The sequence below is a fragment of the Quercus robur genome, chromosome 5 (genome assembly GCF_932294415.1).
Source record: "Quercus robur chromosome 5, dhQueRobu3.1, whole genome shotgun sequence".
NCBI lineage: Eukaryota > Viridiplantae > Streptophyta > Magnoliopsida > Fagales > Fagaceae > Quercus > Quercus robur.
This window is the reverse complement of record NC_065538.1, coordinates 48531786-48544879: the sequence shown is the minus strand read 5'-3', so window position 1 is coordinate 48544879 and position 13094 is coordinate 48531786.

Sequence of the window (13094 nt, the reverse complement as noted above, 5' to 3'; positions counted from 1 at the left end):
TTAGGTTGGTTTTTGAGGATTGTTGGATTGGGCTGGATTGTCAAGTTTATTTTATTTATTTATTTTTTATAGTGGGTCGGGTTAGGTGTGAGTCAACAAATTCACAATTCCACCAAACTTGACTCAACCTCCTATATTTAATATATATTTTAAAAACATATTATACGATTTTATTATGGCATAAATGCTCTTTTCATCCCTACATTTTGGGATCATTTCTATTTTGGTCCCTATATTTTCATTTTACCACTTTTAGTCCCTAAACCAATTAACGCGTGACATTTAAGTCCTTACCGTCACTCAACTAACAGAAAAAGCTGACGTGGCAAATAGTGTATTGTTGATACAGTAAATGCTGACGTGGCGAATAAAATAATAATAAAAAAATTATTTATTATTTAATAAATGCCAAGTCAGCATAAAATAATAATAAAAAAATATTTTTTCATTTTTTTTTCTAAATTCTTTTAAAATAAAATAAGATAATTAAATTAAAAAAATTTAGTTCTTTCATTATTTTTTTTTGAAGAACATGTTCATGTTCCTTGGGTTCATCCCCAGAAATTTTCTTGAGAAACAAACACACAAAGAAACCCAAAAAATTCAGCTCAAAAAAGAAATCATAAGCTCAAAAAAGAAATTCAGTCCTCATTTTCAATCCTGCAAAATCATCAAATCCCTAAGCCATAAGCCCAGAAAGTTCAAAACCAGAAAATCATCTAATCCCAGAAGCCACAACCCACATTTCTTCAATCACCAAACTCACATTGAAACCTAGAACCCAACCAGGACAACTTTGTCATCGCAGAACCTAGAACCTAGCAACCCAGAACCTAGCAACCACTTCAACAACTTCGTCCTCTCGCACACCATCTCCGCCACCGCAGGCTTCACCTCCACCAGATTCTCCACCGTTGTGAGCATGCTATACACCGCAGCCATCTCATCGGGATCGAAAGCCATCTCATGGGGATTGAGATGGTGGGTGTTGGGTTCGACTAGGTTTGCTGGGATCTGGCCTTTCTCTTCGGCTTTGCTTGGTGATCGTTGGTGGGTTTGACTGGGTTTGATTGGATTTGGGTTTAGAGAAAGAGATGGCTTCTCTGCCTCTCTCACGTAAAGTGAAGCTTCACACCCCTCAGTCGTCGCCGTGTTCGAGGCCCGCCGTCGCAAGCTTCACACCACTCGGTCTCCTCAGTTTCTTGGCCTCAAGAACCAGTGCGGTCTCTGGTCTGATTCCGATTACGACTCCGATGTCATTATTGGTCTTCTCGATACCGAAATCTGGCCAGAGCGGCGTAGCTTTTTCGATAGGAATCTCGGAGCTTGTTGGTGGGTGTTGGGTTCGACTGGGTTTGTTGGTTGGGATTGCAGGGTTTGTTGTTGTTGTTGGTCTAATCGGTGATTGTTTCTAGACATTTGGGGTTTGGGGTTTGCTGGAGATTTGGTTTTAGCGTTTGCTGGGAATTTCACATTTTGAAATTTCTTTTTGTTTTTTAAGTTATTAACTTGTTGTGGTATTCGAAATTTCTTTGATTATGGTTTGGTTTGGGAGTGGATGAGTTGGGTGCTTTGCTGGGTTTCTATTCTTTGGATGGTTTGGTTTGGGTGTGGTTTCATGTGGGTTTTCCTGTGTTTGCTCTGGTTGATGCTCTTTGATTTGGTGATGTTCATGTTTTTTTTTTTTTTTTTTTTCCCTGTTGGTTTGATGTTCATGTTCTTTGATGTTCATGCTCTTTGACTTTGGGTTTGCTCTTTGATTTTGGGTTTGATGTTGCTGTTGGGTTTATTTCTTGATTTAAGAAGAACATTTAAGAAGAACATTGTTTTTAATTTTTTAATTTAATTAAAATTAATTTAGATGCTGATGTGGCATTTTTCGATGTCAAAATAGATTTTTTTAATTATTATTTTAATGTGCCGTTAGCGGCCACCTCAGTTATTTCTGTCTGTTGGTTGACGGAAAGAACTAAAATAACAAGCGTTAATTGGATTAGAGACTAAAAGTGGTAAAATAGAAATGTAGGGACCAAAATAGAAATGACCCCAAAATATAGGGACAAAAAGAGCATTTACGCCTTTTATTATTTGTTCATTTGCTTATCAGCTAAATTGGAATAGAACAATATAATATACTACAAACTATAAGATAATAATATTTTTTCATTTTTAGTTTGTTTCTTATGAACTGAATTGAGATAAAACTATTTGATATCTTACTAACTAAATGAAATGTCATTTGGTTTGATACTTTGTATATGATGGTGCAATTACTTAGAATTTTCAGATGGCAGGGGTAGGAAATAAAACTATTTGATTTGATTATTTGTGTTGGTTTAATGCACTAAAAACAAATTTATAAGATTATAAATATGCTGTTGTTTGAAATTTAAAGCATTAATAAAATATTTTGTGTTGGTTTGGTACTATATTAAGGTTTCTTAGGTTATGAATTTGTTCATATTTGTGTTGATATTGTTCTAATGCTCAATTATATAAAATAAAAAAAAATGCCCCACCCGTGGGTCCAACCCGATTCAAGTGGTTTGAGTTAGATTTTTTTCAAACTAACCATGGTTGGTTGAATTGAAAAAACCCTCAAGTTCGGCCCAACTTGATCCATGCATACCCTTAGTATTGATATACACTAACCTTATCGCACATGCTTCTATGTGTAAGCTCAAAGATCTTTCTTTTTTGTATGTTTTATTTTTTTTTTAATGTTAGTCTTTTAATCATTTGATTCGAAGGTTTACATTTAGTTCAATGAGATTTATGTGTTACCAATCACCAAAATAGATTTGTGTGTGATGAGATCTAACACCAAAATATGAACATTGAAATTATTTTGTGTTTGGATATGGGAGTGTTCATTGTTTATAAGTTTTTATTGTGACTGCATTTGTATGGAATTGTTTATTCAATCATTTTAAGAAAATATGACGTGTAAATATTGGTTTTCTAAGGCTTATTATAACCTTTCCTCTGGGGGGTGTCGAGCCCACCTGCCCAAACCCGACCCATAACCACCCGATCTGATTGCTTTAGCTGTTGGATTGGAGTCTTGACACCAGCGAGTCGATTTTGGATCTCCTCCTTTAAAACCCGTGAAACTTAACCCGCTTGATGACCATTAACTCTGGCTATATTTCTAGATTTTTGACCACATTTTTAGCTAAATCCAGCAATTTCTGGCACGATATACATCGGATCTGGCTGAATCCTATGATTTCTCCGCACGATTTGGCGGAAATCTCATCGGATCTAGCTGCATTTTGGTGGATTTCGGCGATTTTTTAGTTTCACCTAAAACTGATAACCACCCGTTGGCAACTCAAACCGACAAACCTGTTACTATTACGGGTCAGTTTCGGGTTGGGCACAAACCTAACCCGAACCAACCCTTAGTGAAACTCATCAAAAGCTTTCTTACTCACCACCTCTATCTTGTTCACACTCTTAATTGATCTGCTGGACTGTTTTTCCATTTATATTTTGCAATGCCTTCGATAAAATACTAGTTATGGTTGAGTTGATATGCACACCCATACTTAGAATAATATTCAATGAAGGTAATAATATACCATCCCTCTATGTGCCTTATATCTCAAGGGTCCACATATATCAAAGTGGATCACCTCCAATAACTCTAAGGGTTGACATCTTTTCATTGATGCATGATTCACACACACATACACTAAAATCATTATAGCTCAAATTAGGTAGCAATCCACTTTTACTCGTTCACTCAAATCTTTTTTGATAACGTGATGTAATCCGAAATGTCATAAATAAGAACCACTTAACACATCTGAGGGATAGGGAGTAGTGCTTTATTATGAATTTATGATTATTATCAAAGTAATGCTAGGATCACATAAAATTGCACAACTTTTGCCACAACTTGCCTCGTGACTAGTTGTAAATAGTGAACACATCTCTACCACTCACAACTTGCCACATGGTGAGTTGTGGCAAAAGTTATGCAAATTTATTTGGCCCTAGCATTACTCTATTATCAACCAAGTACATATATCATCTATCCTTAGGCCAAATAAAGAAATCAATATTAAATTCGTAGCAATATCAAGTAGGGTTGTTCAAAAAACCAAAAAAACCGAATCGACCAACCAGATAAAACCGAAAAATACAATTTGATCTTTTCTTTTAAGGGACCTGGTCAAGTCTCGATATTTCAATATAAAAAACTAGGGTCTTGATCATGGTCCTGATTTTGGAAGAAATAACCCCATACTGGATCGGATTGGACCGAATTGTTAAAAAAAATTATTATTTTAATTATTATTATTGAACGATCATTGGGGCTTTTTAATATTTTTATTTATTTATTTTGTACCACAAAGGTGTCAATTATTATAGTTATAGTGGGTGGAAGAAGATGTTAGAGTAGTTAAAAAAGTTATATAGGGTCCAAATTGATTTGTATGAAAACGTAGGGACCAAATTGATGGTGACTCCAAAATATAGGGATTAAAATGAGATTTTTGCAAAAAAAGAAAAGAAAAGAAAAAAAAAAAGAAGACATTAAAAGTAAGAAAAGTTATGATAAACACCTCCTTTAATATATTTTTTTTGAAACCCCTTAGAAAATTAAAAATCCATCACCAAGTGATTGTAAAATACATAATTAAAATGGCCTTACAAACAAAATTTGACATAATTTTATTGAAGATTCATTTAATGCTCAAGTTTACTGGCAAATTTCAATAATTGCTCAATTTATTAATTGCTGAGTTGTCTTATGGCTTGTTTCGATGGAGGGGGGAAGGAGGGAGAGTAGAGGGGAGTAGAGTAGAGTTGGTTAAAAATAAGTTAATTTTCTGCTAAATCTACTTTACTCTATTCTACTCTTCCTTTCTTTCCCTCAATCCAAATGGACCATTAGTGTTATCATTTGAAACATAAGACTGACCAAACCTCATTGACCCTATAACCACTGAAGCTAAGGCCCAAAGGCTAGATCAAATGTCACTCAAATCTAGGGATGGCAATTTAGATCCGACCCGCGGATACCCGGCCCGGTCCGATAAAGAATAGGGTCGGGTATGGGTTTTTTTAAAAAAACCCGAAGCGGGTCCGGGTCAGGTCCGGGTTTTATCAAAAAAACTCGAAACCCGACCCGAAACCCGACCCGGATAAGACCCGGTTATATATATATATAATTACTAAATTACCCTCACATATATATATATATATATATATATATATAGTTGAAAACCCTAGATTTTTCTATTCTTCTCCTCATTTCAGCTCCGCCTCTCCCTCTTCATCTCTCAGCTCTCTCACACACACGCCTCCATCACTTTCCTCTCCCACTCTCACTCACTCACTCTCCTCTCCTCTGACCACCACAGCCACAACCAAGCCTCACTTACTCTCCTTTCTTCTCACCACGACAACCCCAACCAAACCCAGAAAACCCGTACACTAGCGATGGACATTTCGTACTCAACATTTCCTTCACCCTCTGATCGAAACCCCCACTGTTTTTCAGCGAATTCGAAGCCACCAAACCCCCAAACAACTTTTCGTTGAAGAATATGTGTCGAACTGCTGTACTGTCTCTGCAATTCGACCAAGAAAAGAAGCTGAGAAAATGGGTTGGTTTGTTAGATCTTGGATCCGTTTGGGTGGCAAGAAAATAGCCGAGAAAATGTTGTAATTATTTTTATTTAAACATGTATATTCAATGATTTCTGTGTTTGTGATTTTGGGATTTTTGTGTTTGTGATTTTGGGTTTGTTAATCGTGATTTTCTGGCTCTGTTTGGTTACCGATTAAGTGTGAGAAAAAAGAGGAATAGTTAGTTTTGATAGATTGCATTTTCAGGAGGAAAAAAGAGGAAAGTGTGATTAGATTTTCGTTAGACTCTGTTTAGGCTTCAATTCTCTTCTTCTTCTTTTCATTTTTTTTGGGTTGGGCCCAAATCTGGTTGGCCTAAACGGGGCCCATGGGGCCCGGCAGCGGCGGGTCCGGGCCCCGAAAAAAAATCTGTTTAGTAAACGGGCCGGGTCCGGGCCGCGGGCTAAGACCCGTGGGTCAGGTCCGGGTATAAAAAAACCCGGCCCGAACCCGACCCGTTGCCATCCCTACTCAAATCTAAACAAACTTTGAAATAAAAACCTAATACCATTACGGTTAAACTTTTCACAACTGGTCACCTGATTTCATTATCATGAACAAAAACTAACTTTTGATTTCTATTGTTTAATTAGAAATTATTGGTAAGATTTCATACTAACACCAAGCAATTTTCTTGATTTCTTATACACTGATTGTCTGGTCCCATGTTCCATTTTCCGTCACTTTGCCAAATCATGAGGACTTCCATGATCTTATAGTCACTGCCATGAAGCGCTTAAATCTCCTTGATATGGTTTTTATAGCTGCTTGGATGATTTGGGGTAGCTAATACGCATAACTATTTGAAAACAAAGGCTATCAGCTATTCTATTAGGTCCCAGGCTTCCATACATACTCTTGAGTTCCTCGAAGTTTATAGAGCAACTCTAGTTCCGCCTGGTCTAGGGATCGTCAAATGGCAACTTCCTAGTTTGATGTCAACTTTGAAGATGGCATACAACAACCTGTAGCCTGTAGGCTTGGACTCATTATTTGTAACTCCAAAGGGGAGATAATGACTACTTCATGTGAGAGACTAGGCAAAGGGAAACTTTTTGTGTACAACATCCCATGCCATGAGAAAAGCGTTGAACAGTCAAGTTAATGACTTTCTTGAAAGCATTTATGGAAAGTACGTTTGGTGAAGTTACTGAATTCACATATCAGATTTGTCCATCACAGATTTCTTGGATTTTAGAAGACATTTCTTTGATTTGCGAGAGTTTTAAATTTTTGTTTTCTTATAGCAGTGTTCCTTTGAAATGTAATCCTACTTCTTAAGTTCTTTTGCTCTTACAACTGATGCCAAATAGAACGTGAAGGTTATGGTCTGTTTGGACTGAGGGGGAGTAGAGTAGATTTAGCACAAAATTAACTTATTTTTATCCAACACTACTCTACTATCCTCTACTCTCCTTCCTTCCCCCCTCCATTCAAACAAGCAATTACTCTTGATTTTAGAAACCTTGACAATTTAATACCTTGTCACCTTAAGAATTTTTTTTCATTTTTAAATTTTTTTTTGGTGATTTTGGACTTATTGTTTATTTATGTGTTTGTTGTAAAGAAAACATATTTTTAAAAGTTCAAATTGTTTAATGGAGGCAAAGGACTACAAAGTTCTTCATTGGAGCTATTAAGGGAAACTATATGTATATACATGATTCCAAGTTATGTTTTGTGATCTAAAACACATAATCATAAATAAAAATTATTATTATCATTGCAATATACAAAAATCATGGTGCATATGTATATTGTTTCATAAATGTTTGCCTTTTTTTTTCCTAAAGAAAACAATTTTGGAAGCAAATTTCTCAATCTTACGCTTAGCATTTTGTTATGGTTACATTCTTAATTACTTGTTAAATATGGTTACAATGGATATGGGAACAACGTCATCCATTACATCAGTGGAACAACACATGCACATGTGGGATGAATTAATATATTTTATATATATATATATATATATATATTTATAATTTCTTTCATATGTTTAAATAAAGTTTATTTTTAAGTACATATTTATGCTAAGAATGTTTGTAAAATGCAAGTTTATTTTCATAATTTGATATTACTATTAGAAGATTAAATTCTTAGGTTGATTAGTTGAATATTATTTCTTATAATATTTGCTTCCTGTAAGCGACTAAATTTCTAGTTCGAAATAAATCGAACAAGTAAAATAGTTTCACAAATGCGAATTTGTATTGATGATTGTGTGGTACAATTCTCTGGAATTACAAAAGAGTGATCCTCTGATTCGATCTCCTTGCAAAACTTATTGATTAGATTTATGGTAATGTGGATTTGACTTGAACACAAAATATCCTTCAATTTGGTTGAGGGATGGATCGAAGATTACTGAAATGGAATTACAATGAATCTCTGGCTATGAGCTTGTTTAGAAATCCTTTGTTCTTCGCGTTCTTCGTGTTCTTCGTGCGTTCTTCGTCTTCGAAGGTTTGTGGTGGAAGTTCTTCGGAGCTTTAGAGGCTTGAATCCGTTGAGCTTCAATGATTTGTGATTTGTTGATGTTTTCGGACACTTTTGGCTTGATTCCCGTGAACTTTAGGATCTAGGCAGATGATCTGGATGATTCTGCTTCGAATGTTCTTCGATTTTTGGGGTTGAAGTTCTTGAAGGCTTTGAGGCTTGATCTTCACAGAGCTTTTTTACTTCTCAATTCTGGTCCTCCTAAATGTCTCAGGAAGGCTTCTATTTATAGGAGTTTTGGGGTGGGTGAGCGATACGTGGCGGAGCTTGATTGGTGACACATGTCACAGCTTGATTGGTCCGCTTAAGTCATCGCTTACACGTGCGAGGTTGCTTGAGTCATCGCTTACACGTGCGAGGCTGCTTGAGTCATCGCTTACACGTGCGCTGATGCGTGATTGGTTCTTGCATGACACTTGGCAAATTTGTGTTGGCTTCTGAATAGTGATAGCAAAACCTAGCAGCAATACATGGTGCTCTGTAATTGGCTGTATTTTGTGGACTTGGTAATGTGACGTGTCAGCTTGTGATAGGTCGGGAATTTTCCCTCTCTACAAATGCCCCCTCGAGACTCGTTCACGCACACAGTCTTGGAGTGTGGTGTGGGAATGAGTTTCGAAAAAAATGGATTTTTGGTACTTGACTCTTTAAGTGAAGTAGTCAAAGGTGGTGGAGCTGTTGAAGGTGGTGGAGCTTTCAGAAGGATGAGATAATTTCCGAATAGTAGACCCACCCATACAAAAGGCTTTGATGAGACCGAAAAAGGGGTCTGCAAGTATTTGAACGTACTTGCGTGATGGAGCCTTCTTAGCAGAGATTAAGTTGAAGTAATTTCAAAAGAGTATTTTGGATCGTTGGCGGCGATCACAAGATGTTGAAGATGGGGAAGATGAGGGAATGGTGGCTGGATACAGCATGCAGGGTCATAGAGCTAGCCTCGTGTTCTTAAGAACTTCTGGTGAAGTTATTTCAGAAGATCATGCTTTGGATTACAACGAGGACAGGTGGGAAAGTGGTTGAATGCGCCTGCATAATTGTATCACTCAAGTTAAGTTGAAGTAATTTCAGAAGCTTATGTATTCTGGGTATGCTGGTAGTGGCAACGAAGAAGATGGAGATGAAGCAAAGCAAATGAGCAAAGCATACACCACCATGGTGCTGGCCCTGTATGCTGGGTCCCTTCTAGTGTAGATGTTTATGGGAAGTACAACTTTGAATATGGGACTGACTGTGTGTTGCATGGGGTCCGATAGCAAGTAATTGAATGCGCCTGTGTAATGGGACCATGCTGACGGACGTTATGTTGAAGTAATTTCAGAAGAGTACCTTCTGAAATTCTTCGAGCTGATTTTAAGTTGGAGTAATTTCAGAAAATGAGTTTTGAGGTACCAGCAACGATGACCTTTGGGTCCCATAGTAGTGGGGACATGGAATAAGGCTTTGATGACCATTTACCAGCACCAAAGGCTGAATTCTGATGAGCTGGCGCCTTGGAGGTTGTTTTAAGTGTTGGATGGAAAACAATTTGTAGGATACCCCAACACTTTTTACCATCTTCATCTACTGCCACTTGTTAGAAAAGCACAGAAAAAATGAAAGATGGAACTAACTTGTGAACCTGGTTTGGAAACCAGACAAGTTGCTGTTTGTTCCGAACCACTGCTTCTGCTGGAAGACCAAGCAATTGGAAAGAGACTATAGGAGCCCTAAGGTTAGGAACAGGTGTGTCCGCTGGACTTGGACTTCCTGGCCAACCAAGTCCGCGGAAGCATGGGAGGGCGATGCAGACCTTGTTATGAGTAATTTTATGGACAAAGGTCGTTGTTAGGTGGAGAAACAAAGTTTGTTTGAATCTCAAAACTGCAATGATGTTGTAAATAGGGTTTCGACCGACCCATGGGAGGGTTGATCTCAAACCGATTATGAAGCAAAATCGATTGCTAGGTATTGAGAATGATGAGGTCATAGTGAGAAATGGTTGTGAAAAGGAGGATTTGAAAATCTGAAAGAGGCAAATCTTCATTTCATGATTCAGTGTTTTTTTTTTTTTTGGATGAATTTTTGATGAACCCGGCCCTCCTATTTATAGTAGAGAGATGAAGAATGGTAGGTAGGTAGTTAAGAATGGTAGTTGAGAATTTTTGGTGAGAATGGTAGATGGGAACGGTAGGTGAAAATGGTAGGTGGGAACAGTAGGTAGGAATGGTAGGCACCGAACAGGAATGGTAAGTTGGAGACTGGTAGGCACCGAACGGGAATAGCAGATTGAACTAATGACCTAGTGTAATTTTTAAGAAACATTTGTGAGAGTTCATTTGTACTTTGAAAGGTAAGTCTTGATGAAATCTGGAGAATAACCTTGCGGGGATCCCAATTAAATGGGTGAATCTCAAATTTTGTTCTTGAGGACCTAAGTTTTGATCACTTGGAATTGAGTCATTTTTGCAATTTTCAAGTCTCAAATGACGGAACGGACTCCAAAATTGGAATGTACTCAAAAAATTGATCAAGATAGGTCCATCTAAAAAAATTTTGACGTTTGGTCAACATTTGCGCAAAAGTCAATTTTTTTGGAAATTGGACGTTTGCATAATTTCTGAGCTTCGAATGAAGAAACGGGTCCCAAAATCGGAATGTACTTGAAAAATTGAGTGGGACAGGTCCGTTTTGAAAATTTTGACTTTCTGGTCAACATTTGCACAAAAGTCAATTTTTTTGGAAATTGGACGTTTGCACAATTTCTGAGTTTCGAATGAAGAAACGGGTCCCAAAATTGGAATGTACTCGAAAAATTGAGTGGGACAGGCTTGTTTTTTTGAAAATTTTGATTTTCTGGTCAAGGTCAAAAGTCTGCTTGGTCAAAGCATTTTTTTTTTTTTTTTTTTTTTTTGAGGGGGTTCGGATTCGGGTCAAACCGGGTCGGTCCGGGTCGAATCTGGACCAAAGGGTCAGCAGATGACGTCATTGGTGACGTCAGGCCAGCTGAAGCGCGCGTCAGGTATGGCGCGTGGCCGCGCGTGGCACGCGCGAAAGAGGCGCCGGCGCGTGTAAGCGTGTGAGAGAGATCTGGAGGCGCGTGTTTGTTGAGGCATCGTTTGCCGGACCTTCTGGAGGCGCGTTGCGGCGCGTGGAGGCTGATCTGGACCTAAAAATTTCAGGTTTTGTAGGTCTAAGGCCGTAAAAGACCATGGTGCAATCATTTTTCTAAAATAACCGGCAGATTTTCACAGATTTGAAAGACTATGCCGTGGGTCTTCGCGAATCCGGGGTGGCGCGTGGTGGCGCGTGCGGCCGTTTCTGGGCTTGAGATTTCTAGGCTTTGTTAATCGTGGGCCGATGGATCTAGTGGTGAATCCTGTTTTGTGAAGATTTTCTCAGATTTGTGCAGATTTGAACGAAAAACTTCGCGAAACATTTGGGAGTTTGTGGCGGTTCGTGGTGGCTCCGCTGCTGAAGATTTTTCTGGGTTTTGTACACCAAAGTCCTTAGAAGATTTCTGTGGGTTGATTTCTTTGTGAAATCTTGTCAGAAACTTTAGAAATCCAAAATGGAGTCCGCACACATTGTTGGATTTGTTGCCACCTTGGTCTACTTTGGCGGGGGCCATTCTGACAACGCTTGACAATCCAGGCAGGGAGTAGTTCCAGAGTAACCACTGAATATCTCTGTTGTTCTCAAGAAGTCGGTGACACAGTAGAACAAGAAGCTTCCCCTCGTCGGTCTAGGATGGGAGACTGAAAGCATTGCTGAACTTGTTGGCACCTTGGTCTACATTGATGGTGGCCGTTCTGACAACATTTGACAATCCAGGCAGGGAGTAGTTCCAGAGTAACCACTGAATATCTCTGTTGTTCTCAAGAAGTCGGTGACACAGTAGAACAAGAAGCTTCCCCTCGTCGGTCTAAGACTTCCTTCACAGTCTAGTGTCATAATTTCCGAGGTCTAGTGTAATTTTTTTTCTTTCTGACAGCATGATACATTTATGGGTTTTGTCATTTCTGATTTTTCAAATGAGTACGTCACCCTTTGAAAATATGGCACTTTTAACTTTTTTTACAGGTGTTTTTTTTTTGTTTTGTCTGCTAGCTTCTATGGATCTCTATATAAAGCCACTCAGGACATGCACTAACTCGTACAAACGTAATCTCTAATAACAGAATACTCTATAGTAATATAATACTCTGTATGGAGAAACCATGCCCACCCCCTTTTTTTTTTTATTATTTTATTTATTTATTTATTTTTAATTAATTAATTTATTTTCTATTATTTGATTTTTTTTTTTTTTTTTTTTTTTTTCAAGTACACAGGTATCATGATGCTCTTTTTTAAGGATTCGAAAATTGGTGAAGAACCAGCCTTGTTTATTTATAAGAAGAAAGATGACAAGGATGCGAAGCCTACGACCTTGATTGTTCGTCCGCCCACAATTGGAAAATTTTCAGAGAAATGGGGTCGTAACTCTTATCCTCTCAATTTGCCGAAATGGTCACAGGTTGTTCCTTCTAATGGCGGCTCTAACTTGGAAACAACTATCCTTCTTGCCTCGCATCACAAAAATGTTGCTAAATCAAAGCCGTACAACACTTTGGGACGAGAGATAATTGCCAAACATGCGGATTGGGATTTTTCCTTTAACGTGAATGGAGGATCTTCTTACTTCTTCCTTTATTGGGATTGGTTAGAAGATGTGCTCAGCCGGTGTAAACAGCTCCTTGATGTGACCCACCTCTACAGTGCGGTCTTTGCTTCCTTATTCACATATGATTATGATGAAAACCTCATGAAAGCATTTTGTGAGTGTTGGAGTCCGTCCACTAATACCCTCCATACCTCCGTTGGGGAAATTTCCATCACACCATGGGATCTTTCCATTCTCGGTGGACTTCCTTGTACCGGTGCATTTTATGATGAAGTAGTACCCAATGCGCAAGAGCTAGATGGAATCAATG